Genomic DNA, 798 nt, shown 5'->3' with positions numbered 1-798 from the left:
TAGTAATACCTTGATAAAAGAATACAAAGGACAGCGACAGCAACAAATCTTTAGGAGGAAAATGATCAGAAGTAGCAGAAAAAGAATAGGAGCAGGAAGAGAAAGGAGCTGAAAAATAAAATATATATAAATAGGAAGCAAGATTGATTAATTATTCTTTGCACAAATTAAAAAGAAATGAGAACAGTGAACCTTGAGTGTTTCTTAAGCAAAAGTGAGAAACAGAATTTGTGTAAAGATGAGGAAGATAGATTTAATTTAAAATGACTAATAAATGATTCAGCTCTCAGGAGAAATAAGAATTTATTGAGAGCAAGAAAAAAAAAGATGCATTTGCAGTATGTGAAATATATAAAGTTGCATAATGGCGAATATAATTGTGTTGTTTATAAAAGGAAGGAAGAATGGAGGAATTAAAGAAGAGAGGGAAGGATAAAGAAATGAAATGAAGAATGATATAGATTTAAGAGTAATGGGAAAGGCATGGGTGAAAGGAGAGAAAGTGGGAATAAAAGATAGATATAAAATAGTCATACTAAGAAATCTTCACTAATAAGTGTATGCAGTAATGGAAACTCTCTTCACCACATAACCATATCCTCCATTATTTTTTCCCTTATTTTTCTTTCTTCCCTCTTTTCCCTCCCTCTTTCCCTTCCCATCTCTCCTCCCATAACTTCTTTCCTCCGTTCTTCACCTGCGAGCGTCTCTTTGTACTTCTGGACTCCTAAAAGTTTCCTTCTATCTCACCTTCCACTTTCATTTAATTTTCTTCATTCGTCTTTCATTCAACTCTCA

The sequence above is a fragment of the Portunus trituberculatus genome, chromosome 21 (genome assembly GCF_017591435.1).
Source record: "Portunus trituberculatus isolate SZX2019 chromosome 21, ASM1759143v1, whole genome shotgun sequence".
NCBI classification, from domain to species: Eukaryota; Metazoa; Arthropoda; class Malacostraca; order Decapoda; family Portunidae; genus Portunus; species Portunus trituberculatus.
Note: the sequence above shows the minus strand (reverse complement) of the source record.